This window comes from Canis lupus, chromosome 12, assembly GCF_011100685.1.
Source record: "Canis lupus familiaris isolate Mischka breed German Shepherd chromosome 12, alternate assembly UU_Cfam_GSD_1.0, whole genome shotgun sequence".
NCBI lineage: Eukaryota > Metazoa > Chordata > Mammalia > Carnivora > Canidae > Canis > Canis lupus.
The window spans coordinates 3403747-3416694 of NC_049233.1; the positions used below are offsets into that span (position 1 = coordinate 3403747).

Below are 12948 nucleotides of genomic sequence, written 5' to 3' on the forward strand. Positions count from 1 at the left end.
TAACCGAGCCCAGAGCCCATCGGTAGGTGATCTGAAATTGGTTTTCTGAGAGAAGAATCTGAGTGTGTGAATATCCCCTTATCAAACCTCAGCCTCCCTCTCCAGCTCCCCATGAAGCTTGGTTCACACACACACACACACACACACACACACACACACACACACAGCCAGTGAAGGTGAAAGCACAGCACAGCTGGGAGCCCCTTCTAGATGCACTGCTATAACTACCACTTCCACCAGAGACAAGCTGCACTTCCCTCTAGTCTGAGACTCCTCTTTGCTGTGGGGCAGAGCAGCTCTGGCTTCCGCTGGGGATCACCTTAACCTAGTTGTCATGGGCCACAGGGAAGAATTCTCCACCTTGTCTTCCTTTATATCCATGGATTCGATTCTTCAGTATCTCCCCCCTTCAGACCATCACAACACACATCTGCATTTTTAAGTCCCTCTAAGCTTTTGCTACTTTATAAAGTGTAAGCTCTAATTAAAAACAGATTTCCCTCCCACTTTGGGGGCACAGTGACTTGCAATTTACCATGACTTTCTTTGAGAATAATAGTCATAGATGGATTGGGTGGGAGGGCCAGGAGGAGGTTACTGCAAAGTAGTTGGATTGGGGTCATCAATGACAATGAGAACAATTATAAACTTTTTATTTTAATGAACTTATATACTAACAAATGGTATAATTCTAGAGCCACCTTTTGTTTGCCTCAAGAAATAGCCAATTCACTTTACATTTTGTAAAAGTTCTTCAGGCATTTAAAAGCAATGATGGGGGGGCGGTGATGAGGTGGAAGCATGCAAGGGATTGGTGGCAACCACTTTCAGTTTATTAATTCTACTTCCTCCAGGTTTATCTTAGGACCTGTTAGACTGAAAGGAAATGACTTTTCACCTCCTCTCTTTTCAGTCACTGCTTTATCTCCTCACTAGAGTTGGAATCTCAGTGGGGAGGAAAGACGGAGTGGGGAGGAAGGACCTGATTATCCAGGACTCTGTCTAAAATAGGGAGAGAGATGTAGTCTGCCTGCTCCTTCTGGCAAGAAGGTGCTTTGTAGAAACTGAGGCCTGAATTTTTCTTGAAGAAGCTAAAAAAGATCCTTTGATTTCAGGGTGGATGGGGAGGAAGTAGGACTTGACGGCACCCCAAACCTGTGGGCAGGGCCTCAGTCTCACTGGGTAAGATGAGCCCACCCTACCCCCACCTCCGTCCTGCTCTCTCCAGCTCCCTCAAAGTCCTTGGCCTCTGGCCTCGGCACTGCCCAGTCCTCCTCAAGCCCAAAGACTTGGGAAGGCGATGTCTGCTGCCCCCCGCCCCGCAAACAGACATTCCGGACCCCAGAGACAATGTGGTGGATCAAGCCTGAACATGGGAACCCTCCATCACTTCTATTCAGTTCAATCTGAGACCCTTTAGGAAGCGAACGCATGGGCTATTCTCCAAAGCGCACGGAAAGGGGCTCCGTCTGACAACCGGACAGGATATTTGAAATCAGGGATGTCTCGGGAAACCCTCTAAGTTGGTCCTCGCCCCCTCCCCACGGAGGTTGGAACAGAAAACCGGGCTGTCGAGCGTCTGAGTTCGGAGGGGCGCAGGGCCACAGGCGCGAACCGCCAGGAACCCCCGCGCCAGCGCCAGCGCCAGCGCCAGCGCCCCCGCCCGCGGGAGGAGCGCGCGGCGGGGCGGGGCGGGGCGGGGCGGGGCGGGGCCCTGCCGGCTCCGCCCACCCCGGCGAGCTTCTCTCTCCGCCGCTGGCCGTTGGCTGGGCGAGGCCCCGCCCCGAGGCTCCGCCCCCCGCGAGCGCCGAGGCTCCCGGAAAACGGCAGTTCCCAACTGCTGCGCGCGTCCCGGCGGCGCGCAGAGCCTCGTGCGCTCTCGGGGCGGGATCGGGGCGGGACGCCAGAAGGGTCCGAGGCCGGGTGCGCGGGGGGCGCCGTCCTGGAGGCTGGGGAGCTGCGGGAGAGGAGACGCGCTCCTGCGCCTTCAGCCCGCCTGAGCCTGGAGCCCCCGTAGTGGGTCGCTGCGGGTCCCAGACCGGCGGAAGGCGGAGGCTGGGACAAAAGATGGGGCCGCCGCGCATCTGAGTGTAGGGGAGGCATTGCAGGGGCTTCAAGTGGGATAGAGGATGTTGGGCTGGAGGCCGCCCCGCCCAGGGGTGCAGGATTTGGGCCCCAAATGGAAGGCAAGCAACTGTTCCCCACCCCCGCCCCAGGTCATAATATTGTCTGGGTACTTTAGGATCTGCCAAATCTCCCTTTTCAAGTTGCACTTCCAAGTCTAGATAGCATGGCCTACAACTTGGTGCCTGTGAAGTGAGCTTCACATGAAGTGCCTCTTTGGGGGCCACTGTGGGCCCTTTGAAGAAATTCTGGCCTGGAGGGTCTGGGGGGCGGGTGCACAAAGGAGCAGGTGTGATTCGGGGAGTGGGCTGGAGCGTGCTCTTACGGAGCAGAAGTCAGTGACAGCTCGTTGTACATAGGCCCTGGGCTGGGACCTGTGGAAAAGAATTTTTTTTTAAAAGATTTATTTAGTCATGAAAGACACACACACACACAGACACAGGCAGAGGGAGAAGCAGGCTCCATGCAGAGAGCCCAAGGTGGGACTCGATCCCCCGGTCTCCAGGACCACGCCCTGGGCCGAAGGCGGCGCTAAACCGCTGAGCCACCCGGGCTGCCCCGGACCTGTGGAAAATTAATGGACTTCAGGCAGCGAACACGACTGGGAACTCCAGGGGTGGGCAGGTGCCAGCCAGGGTTATTAAATGAGGACTAGGGTGTCCTAAAAGGGCTCGGAGGGGAAGTAGGTGAGGTGCTCCCGGTTGCCCAGCATTAGCCTTTTGCTATCAGTCCTCAGCTACCTTTGGGAGACATCTCCTGATGGAATCTGTACCGTCAGTGCAGTAGGGATGGAGGAAGAGAAGTTTGGGACCTTAACTGGCTCCCCACTAAGATACTCAGAGAAATATCTTTCTTTCACAGACCTGGAGTCCAGGAAAATCTTTTGACTGATCCAAAGTTCCAAAGGTTCTGGGTATCCAGGCTTTGAATCCATCAGGCACGACTATTCATGCCTTAGTTGTTAAAAACATTATGGGCCTCTGGAAAGGAGCTCTTTCCATCGCAATATTCTCTTCTCCAGCTAGAACCCAGGGGTGATAAACTCTCATGACAGCCTCCCGGGAGGGAGAGAAGGAGGTTTGGCAATGGCCTCGGAGTTGGCTTCCATCCTTGGGTCTTTGGGAGGATCACAAGGCGTCAGGTCAGGATTCAGGTTAGCCGTGGTTCAAGACTTGCCCAGGTGGCATATGTGGATGAAGGCAAGTTCACCGGGGCACAATGCCCTTACATTCATCTGATTTTCCAACCTGAGGCAGACTCGTAGGCAGGGAGTGCCTCATTCACTCTGGGCCCCTATGGCCTGGGTTTTGAACTGGCACAGAGTTGGCATCAGTGGTGCACATACAGGATCTTGAAGGCCCAAACCATAGGCACATTTAGAAGATCCACATCAGCGGGATGGGGGAGGAGCTGGAGAATCAAGTAAAATCATGTAAAAGTATCTGAAGAAATAGATCAATTTAACTACCGGAGAATGGAACCTGAGCAGGCCCCACTTGCTCACACTCTGTAAGTTGGACGTGCCTTCTGGAAACAGAAAAGCCACTAGGAAGTTCCATTCTCACTGAAACATGAAGGATTTCTGGGTGCACACTGGGTTGTCTATGGGCCGTGGCAGTAAATACTTCCCTACCTCCAAGGTACCTTCCCGCTCCCTAAAAAAAAGAAGTATGGAGACTACGTATCCTAGCCTGTCTGATCACCCTGGGCTAACTTCCTGAAGGAAAGGGGATCAAGGAAGCACTAGGCCTACCCACCTGCCTGGCCCAAAAAGGTTAGAGTTGAAAGGGAAACATCTTCGAGGTGGGTGGGACTCTGGTCCTGCCGGTGCATCGAGTCAGAGCTGGGAAGGAAGGAAAGGCCCATTACCCTGGCTGGTGATATGAGCTCTGACTTTGAGGAGTGACCACCACCCCATCAGTGCTCTCTGGAGCCCCTCTCTCCCCAGGGCTGGTGGGCCACGATTGGCCTCCCAGGTCACATCCTCTGCTGTACTGGTCTTGCTTGGTCTTGTTCTCACTGGCTGTGGCAGAGTGTTTGGTCCCTAAAGCCCAGGAAGCTGAGTCCCCCTGCCCCCACATGAACATCTCTGAGAGGACAGGAGTCAGCTAGCTGCTCCAGGACATGGGGACGCCTCTGTGTGTGAGGGCTTGAAAGGCCACGGAGTGTGAAATTCTCAGATGTGCAACATGGCTGCAGGCACTGATGTCACCATAAGTTACACCTAATGGCCCTGTGAACACAAGTGCTTTCCAGACCGTCTTCTGAGGCAAACTCCCTTGCCTGCTCTGCAAAGTTTACTGTGGAGACACAAGGACTCAGGAGGCTTTCTGGACTTAGGGTACCCCCAGCCTACAGGGCCCAGGCCTCGCACTGAGGCTCCCTGCTTTGCTCAGACAGAAATCCCCCAAAAGATGAGCTGGAGCTGTCTGGCAAGAAGAGCAGATAAGAACAGCAGGATTGGGCCTCAACACCCCCCACCCCCACACTCCAAAGAAAAACCACACACACACACACTCACACACACACACACACACACACACACACACACACACACAAACCAGCTTGAGAGCTATCAGAATTCTGGACAGTGGTTCCTGTCAGGATCTGTGTTGGGAGCTGAGAGCAGGAGCTCATCTCACAGGGACGTCTGCAAATGGCAAGTGACCACTGTCAAATATTGAACAAGGCCAATGGGGACGGTCATGTCTGAGGTCCTATTCATGGTTACTTCAGCCAGAGGCAGAGCCCCCAGCCCAGCCTGGTTCCTGCCAAACTTTGCCTAGAGTGAAGCAGGGAAGCTTGGCTTCTCTCCTCTGCTCTGGGACCACCAACCCCCCTTTTGGGAGGCACAGTAAAGCATCGGATCAAATGGAACCTAGGCATCCGCTACTTGAAGTGGTTTACTCCTCTGTGTGGTCCTTGTATGTCCTCTGCTCCCAAGACACCAGTCCCTGCATGGAGCCCTTACTGGCTGCATCATATGGCTAGTACACCCACATCTCCAGTATTGCAAAGTTTCCCTCCCTCCCTGGACACATCTCTAATATTAATGGTGGGGCCCTCAGATGAGCTTTAGACACAAATTCAAGACAGTGAGGAATCCACCCAAAAAGTCCTGAGAGAGTGATCCCCCTGGGAGTCCAGGCAGAAGCAAAAGCAAACCTTCTCTTGGGCTTCCCCCTCCCCCAGGCCTCCTAAGTAAAGATGGGCAGGAGGAGAGGCTCCCACCCTAAGCCGCTAGAACCTGAGGCTACAGAACCATCAGAGAAGTCTGGACCATGGCTCTGGATGGGAGTAAGGTTGGGGACTTGGAAAGATGAGTAGTGGGGCAGAGGCAGTTCACCAGCCATGACTTACCTGCCCTTGGGCCTGTGTCTGCCCTTTAGACCATCTCTCTTCGGGTGGCAGCCCCCCTGCACGCCCAGGGAGCAGCCGCTGGAGGACCAAACGGGGGGTGGGGGGTTATGGTAGCCGTGGGAATCCCCGTGAACTTCAGAAACACCTCAGTTTCTCCCTGCCAGGGGCAGTTCCAGAACCCAGAGTGGCTCTGAGCTGGGGGGCAGGTGCAAGGGAAGACAGAAGAGTCACTCGGGGCAGAGCTTGCTTTCCCCCCTTCACTCTGATGGGGCAGAAAAACAAGACCATAAATTCTCTCAGAGAGCAGGGCCTTTCTTTGCCTGTTGGGAGCCCCTCACCCCAATATTTTAAGTTGCCCCCAGCATTTAGCAGGCCCGCCAAGGAGTTTGCTGTAAACTTCGGAGCTGAGAGGCAAGTCTGCCTTAACTTCCTCTGACTGCCCCAGTGAGAGGAGCCACGGGGCGGGGGCACAGATGGGGTCATTGAGTCCTGCAGCCCTTTTTCGTTTAGAATTCCGGGCTGACTTCTTGATCCCGGGTATGTTGAATGGCATGACCTGGGAAAATTTGGCTTGATGCCTGGGGGAGGCATGCCCAGATCTCACTGAGTCACCATTCAGTCCAAAGCAAGAACTGATGCTTGTCTTTTCTGGTTGGAGGGAGAGTTGAGGGACGGATAACACTCTTTCTCCAGATCAAATCAAAATCCCAATAGGAAGAGATACCTTGGTCAGGATGGGGGTGGAGAGCAAAAGAGCAATCAGCAGGCTTGGGGCAGGCTAGAAATATTCATGACACAGAGCATAGGCTTCCCGTGGCCGAGAAATCTCCAATTTGGCTTGTAGTAAATATGTAAACCTGTTAAAATACATTGATTAGCAAAGGATCTCCACTCAACACTCTTTAAACACCAACATCTGTTCCCAATAAATAATTCACATAGTAGATATTAATTAGAAGGCACGGGAGGAAGGAATGGCAGCTTTAAAAGGACACTGAGATACCTCTTTGCCAAGAAAGGCAAAAACCCACAGCCAGATGTGGAGGAAAAAGTACCGCGAGAGGCCCGCTTCCCTCTTCCTGTTTTGGACCACGCACATCACTCTACCCCTGCCCCCAGAAGGCAGGCAGTGCCACAGCTGCTTCCCACCCCTAGGACAACAGTGCCCCTGGAGACAGCTGTCCAAGCACAGCTGGCTGCTGCCCACAGCCATGAGAGGGGTGGCCCTGGATTCCTAGAGCTACAAGCCGTGGAGGGCAGCTCTCCTGACCCACCCCTCCACACATCCCCTCTGGCACCAGCAGGCAGAGGACTGGTTGCTCAGACATCCACTGAGGATGGGAGAAAGCATCATGTCCTGAAGGTAGCCTGGAGGCTCTGCTGAGGCCTCCTTAATTAAACCCAGGCCGTCAGAGACCCCCATCTCTGATAAGGAGCAGAAGTCAGGGGCCAGTGATCTTAAACCATCCCAGAGGATGCAGCTCCTACCTGGGGTTTTGGTGGGGGGGTGGGGGTGCGGGGCTTCCAAGCCCCTTGCCTCCTTTTCTCAGCAGTTTCCTTGGGAGTTTTGGCTTCTTTAGCAGATCATCATTGCTTTCAACTTTGGGAGGAGGAGGGCTTCTGGGACCCCACCAAGGGGCCTTGTATTTACACTCCTGGACAGAGTGGGTGGTGGGGCTGACTTCTCAAGGCAGGATAACCCAGTTCATTTCCACGGAGCAGGAGGGAAGCTGGCCCCACCAGCTCCTGGGAGGCACCGGGGTGAAGTATATTCATCCAGTCTTCTCTGAATGAATAGTTTGTGCCAATCATTGAGACCACCTGGGTGGGAATTGAGACGGTGCATGGGGGAAAAGCACTTTATGCCCTCGGACATCTACTCTCTATCAAGTATTTGAAGAGTCTGAGGCCTGAAGTTGAGAAGCTGCTAGAGGTGGCCTGGGCCCTACACCTGCCAGCAAGTGCTGCCCTTGTGGGGCTCTTCATTTGCACAGAAGAGGGTTCCCCAATTTGTGTTGGAGAGCCGAGGTCACTGAGTACTGTCTCTGCCAGCACTGTAGCCCACTGAGCCCCTAAGCTAGCATGTACCCTGGGCCGGGAAGCCATCACACCTGGCACAGGGACCAAACAGCAGGTGGGACAGCTCTGGTGGGAGCCACATAGCTGCCCAGGTGAAAGGAGTTCCAAAGTCACCCACATGTCTTTTGCTCCAGGAATGAACTGTGTTTAATTCCTGAAAGCTTTGTTCTTCTAAAGGGCTTGGCTTCATTCATTCTTTGTTCCAGAATCCCCTGGTGTTATTATTGCAATGACCATTTTCCTTCTGATTGGAGGAGGTATTTGAGATGGAATGCAACTACACTGAGGTGTCTCAGGATGAGAAGGGAAAGAGCTGGGTTGAGAAGGGACAGAGCCACACTTTCAGAACCAAAATCCAGAAAGAAAGGGAGGTGTCACCCTATGGAGAACCCCTCCCCACTCCATTACAAGTCCAAAAAGTCAGAGACCCGGCCCTGGGCAGGTGCCATGGCAACTCCTGAGGGTGAGGCTCAGTGGTTGGTAATCAGTGTGGACAGGCACCAGGGTGAACTCAAGTGAGGTCACAGTGGGACTGCCTCATGTTTGTAGGGCTGTTGTAGAAAGGGGGTGGCAGCTGGCTGGCCAGTTTCTTGGAGAACTTTTAAGTCCTCACACCATCGGCTGCAGGCTGCAGAGAAGAGGCTGGGGTGGCCAGGAAAGTAAGCCAGACCTTAGCATTTCTTGTGTTAACCGAGGGGGTTTGAGGCATCAAGTACAGGATTGGCCAGGTGCTGTGAAAAGAACCACCACCTAACATTTCAAACTTCATTGGAGGTGGGGCAGCAGAGGGTAAATCTCCTGAGTGGTGGAAGCAGGGCATCCCTACTAGGGAGACAAATGGGAGTCCCTTTGGCTGGAGGTCAGTGTGGCCTCTCTGGGCAAAGAGTGGGTGGTTCTTGGCTGATAGGCTAAAGGGTGGAGCTCGAGACTCTGTCACCTTTCCTTTCATTTAGGATGGTGCCCGTGGAAGCCTCTGAGTAGTCAGATAGGGCAGCCAATGATCAGACCACCATCTGGAGGGATTTAAGTTAGATGGATGATGGGGCCACTGGCCAAGTTAAGTGGCTTTGTTTTATCCACAAGGATCAGCATTTCTTAGTCTTAACTCAGAGGTGCCCAGATTGCAAAAGCAGAAAATAAGAGTGAATGAAAAACTAGAACACCGCCCCCCCTTCCCACCCCGCCCCCAAGAGAAAGCATTGGCCGGCACAGATCCCCAGAGTTGCGAAAAGCATGCCTCTGGAAGCCAGAGGTGGTCTTCACAGAAGAGTAGATTGATCGGCCAAAGCCAACCTCCCATTCTTCCCCCACCCCACCCCCCCACCACCCTTGCTGTGGCTCAGATGCTAACATGCTTTTTCCAATGACTCGTAGGAAGCTTTTGAGTGTCCAGCCAAGGGGAAGGATTATATCAGCAAAGGCAGAGTATAGGGATAGAATAAAGACAATCAGTGAAAGACAGGGTGAAGATCTCTGCTTCCTGCTTCCTGCTTCTCTCCCATAAGTCCATCCTAAATCTGAGGTCCCGTGGTCTGGGAGGGGGCAAAGCAAGGGGAACAAGTGTTTTCTGCTACTTCCTTCTTTTCCTATTTCCTGAGAAATTCAGGCAAGGTCAAGAGCAGGAATCTCACAAAGCACACATCTTATTTACCCCACTGCCTGCTGCTCTGCCCTAAGTCTTCCCAAGCCCCCAGCCATATATCCAACTCCGTCCTCATTTCTTGAGGTCCCTGGAATGTGCCTTACTCCCCTCTGGCCAGGCCTTCTGTTCCAGTGTGGAGAGCTTTTCCCCGACCTGTTTCATCTGCTCAAAGCCTGCTCATCATTCAGATCGCAGGTCTAATGTCATTCCCTGGGGAGCACCTTCCCAGGCCCCTTGGACCTGGCAGCTGTCCTATGAATCACTCCCTTGTGGCGTTTAGCACAGTTTGAACTCATACATTTATTTGTTTGATTATTTGACTCACGTCCTTCCCCCATCCCACAAGGCTGACCTTGCCTGATTTAGCTCACCATTTCCCCCAGCTTCTCTTACAATGCCCCAGCATTTAATAGGTTCTCAATAAATATTTGTAGAATGCATGAATGAAAGGGGGTGATATGAGTTCTCCTTTTCCTCACACTCACCTGTGCAACCCTCATTCATTGGGCAGTTCACTTGAATCACTCGGCTTCCCAGCTCCTTGAGGCACAGGGAAAGAAGAGGTGTGGAGCTGCAGGGGCTGGTTAGAGACCCATGTGAGGCCCACTAGCATAAAGATGAGACAGGAGCCATTCAAAAAGCAAACACAGGAAACTCAGGAGACAACATTCAAGAGGGATGGCGGGGAGGATGGCCAGTGTAGAGGGGTGGGGGAAGAAGGTATGAGGAGATGTCTCATAAGAAGAAATCCAACAGCAGAAGCATGGGGTAGAACCGTGCTACAGATGTCCTGAGGGAATGGTTATCAGGCACCAGCCAGGAAACAGGCAGGTGCACCCTCTGGTGTTGTGGGCAGGCAGGGGAGCTGGGACAGCCTCTTTGGAAGACCATTTTTTAACATAAAAAGCATTTTTATCTTTAGCAGTCTCTCCAACAGACATGCTTGAGTAACTCTGTGAGGATATGCATGCAAGGATAGTTGTGGTAACCTCGCCATGTTAAGCAAATTGGAAGCAAACCGAGCTGTCGTTAATTGGGGAGTGGCCAATACATCTGCTGGGATATGATGCAGCCTCACCGAAAATGCGATGGGGATGTGGGCACTGATATGGAAACATATTGATGCATTAATTGAAATAAAGCAAGCAACAGATCGATATGTGTACTATGATTCCATTTAAGTTTTTATGGCTATTTGTGTGCATAAAATTTTATATATGTTCATGCATAGAAAAATATCTGCCAAGGATACATACATATTCCACATTTAACACCAATTTCCTCTGGAGAATGGGACTCAGAGTAGGATATTTGGGGAGACCCACCCTATTTGACTTTCCCTGTGGTATGGTGCAGAAATGAACGTGTGTTTCTTCTGTGGAAAAAGATTGTAGGATGTGGCAATGAGGTGGGGATCCTGCCCCCTCAGAGCTCAGATTCATTAGACTGAGGGACGCAGAGGCCAATCGCACTGGGTAGAGAAGTTTTCTGGGGAAGAGCCGTTTTGAAGGATGGTCGCTTAAGGAAGAGGCATGGTGGAGGGAAGGTTTCTATCTATTGGGAGGTGTTGACACACTGGTAGGCTAGGGGGAGGAAAGCCAAGAGTGGAAGTAATTTCACAGGATGCTAAGGAGAGAGGGATACTTGGCTGGAGAGCCAGCCTGGCGTGTGCAGAACGGTCAGTGGGATCCAAAGTCCGAGTGGAGGAATTATCCTTAAAGAGTGGGGAGCATGTTTGGGGGAGGGTATGGGAAGATAACAGGGGGTGAGAGGGCCAGGAAGGGAGTTCAGGTCGATGACCTGGTTTTGGCCTATGAACTGAGAGTGGATAAGTCACCGAAGGGAGAGGGCTAGGGATGGAGATGGCTGAAGGACATCTGTCAGTAACCGGAAACTCTGGGAAAGGGAAAAAGGGGCTATTAGTAAACTGACTGCTCGTTGGCGGCAGAGGAGGGCCAGCTGAACTTAGCCATACCTTTGTAATAGAACAAGTCGGCAGTTCTGCATTTCTCTGTTAGCAGGGCTCAAGCGTAAGACTAGAGAAAAAGGTCATATTGTTCCAAGGCTGGGGACAGGCAGGGCCAGCCCAGCATAAAGGCAGATGTAAAGAAGCAACATGAGGTAGAGGAACATGATGTGGAACTGGGGACCTGCAAGCTGGGTCAAGCGCCACAGAAGCATTTTGAGAGAAGGGGCTTGAGGAGAGCCAGGTGGGAGCCTCTTAGGTGATGTCCAGGTTCAAGGTTTGGCTGTGGGGATGGTCCTCATGGGTTGCAGAGGTGGACAAGGTTGTCTCCATGTGGGAGTTGTTAAAATCGTCTAGGTGGCAGCAGAATTGAGGAAAAGATGAAACCTGGGAGCCTGAGGCCAGAGCTCTCAATTCATTCATTCGACAAATATTTATTGAGCACCTACTATGTGCCAGGCACTCTTCCCAGCCCTGGCAGGGAGGGTGGATCCCCTGGGCTGCTGATAGATGAAGATGGGAAGAAGAGGCTCACATGGCGTGGGGCTGTGGGGGCTCCAAGAAGAGAAAGCGTCACTAAGGAAGGAGCTAGAATAGAATGGTCAGAAAGATGAGGCAGGAAGTCAGGAGGGCGCTGCTGGCCTGGGATGGATAGGAAGAGAAGCTGCTTCTCTAGAAGAGCCGGGAGAGGAGCCATCCGGGAAAGGCAGGCTTCAGATGGGCTGCAGGCAGGAAGCTAGCACATTTTACAGCTTCCTCCTGGCAGCCTGCCCTGCTTTCCTTGCACCTCACACCCCGGGTCTCAGAATGGCACAGGGCTGGTGGCAGAGGAGAGAGGCAAGTCCTCAGGCACCACGAAGCTCCACCCAGGGACTGTGACACCCTTTTCTGTGACTTCAGCTCTGGATTCCGGCCCTCAGCCACTGTGAAACAAGAAGGGTGGGTGAGGCATGGTAAGGCCAGATGCAGTGGTAGGAGAGACAAGGGTGAAAATGGAGGAGGAGCCAGATGATCCTCCCACACAGAGGTGGTAGGAATGGTCTGGAGGGAGGCGGTCAAGCACAGAGCCAAATGGGACCAAAAGGAAGAGAGGGTGTTATGGGATGACCACCAGGCACATGTGGTTCTACCGCGTTCTCGGGAGCCAGCAAACGTCCTTCAGTGGCTTTTTTCTGTCCTTCAGGCCACCTTGAAGTCAGGAGAAGGAGAGGGCTGGGGGGCAGTGGTGAGGGCCAGGAGCGCAGGAAAAGGCCTGGAGAGAGGGGGACGGGGATGCCCCAAAGGCCTGGGTTCGCTCCCATCCTCAGGGAGGATGCCCTTCCTTCTATCTGCACCCTTCTACCTTCTACCTGGCCCTCTGCCATTACGCCACCTTCCAGATGGAGCCCCACTTCCTAGGGTTGCCTGCTTTTATTCTGTCCCATTCTCTACACTACTGACCTTGTCATTTGACTTGAGCATCCTGGTCTTTATTCCCGCCTCTTGGGAAACGGGGCCTGCCCATTGGCAGGGCATGGACAATCGAGTTGGGCTCTCTCAGATTCCAGATAAAGCTGTGAGGTACGGTGATTTAGGGCTTTCGGCTTCCCCTAAAGGCCAAGGAGGCTTTGTGGAGGAGGAGGGCCATTCTGAGCCCGGAAGGGTCTGTCTGGAAGAGATGGAGGCAGAAGCCATTAGAGGGAGGGAGGGAGGAAAGGGGAGGGGAGGGGGAAAAAGGGGAGGGGGAGAGCTGAATTCCTGAGGTCTTTTTCCTCCTTTTGCCATTGAAATCTGAAGT

At 53.0% G+C, this 12948-nt stretch overlaps 1 long non-coding RNA gene across 6 annotated transcripts in view; it reads left to right on the forward strand.

The window, feature by feature from the left end:
* The first annotated feature begins 2671 nt into the window (after positions 1 to 2671).
* Positions 2672 to 12948, forward strand: part of LOC102156105 — a 31512-nt gene continuing 21235 nt past the window's right edge. For 3 of the 6 annotated variants that reach the window (XR_005367581.1, XR_005367585.1, XR_005367587.1), the window contains exon 1: positions 2672 to 8222. This is a non-coding gene — a long non-coding RNA (uncharacterized LOC102156105). The remainder of the gene's footprint in view (positions 8223 to 12948) is intronic. The other 3 variants (XR_005367584.1, XR_005367586.1, XR_005367588.1) reach the window with 1 other exon arrangement.